We start from the raw sequence: 475 nt of genomic DNA on the forward strand, positions 1-475 counted from the left end.
ATGGCACATTGGAGCAATTTAATGGCACATGGGGCAATCGCGTTTCCACATTGGAGCACTGTGATGTCAAATTGGAGCATTATGATGTCACAATAGAACATTGTGAAGTCGTATTGTAACATTGTGATGTCATATTCAGGGATTGTGGGGGGACATTGAGCTCTGTGTTTTCATATTAAGCATGGTTACAACACAGTGTATGACAGTAATATCACAATTCTGCAGTGATTTCACAATGAGCACTGTGCTATCATAATGGAACATTGTGAAGTCATATAGTAACATTGTGATGGCGCCAAGGACGATTGTGGTGTCACATGGGGCATTGAGAGGGGAGATTGAGCACTGTGTTTGCATATTGAGTGTGGTGAAGACACAATGGATCATGGTAATGACACAATTGCAAATAGTGATGGCACATTGGAGCATTGTGATGTCATATTGGAGCCTTGTGATGTTACAATGGAATATTGAG

This window comes from Nannospalax galili, unplaced genomic scaffold (genome assembly GCF_000622305.1).
Source record: "Nannospalax galili isolate Female #2095 unplaced genomic scaffold, S.galili_v1.0 scaffold11540, whole genome shotgun sequence".
Classification (NCBI taxonomy): Eukaryota; Metazoa; Chordata; class Mammalia; order Rodentia; family Spalacidae; genus Nannospalax; species Nannospalax galili.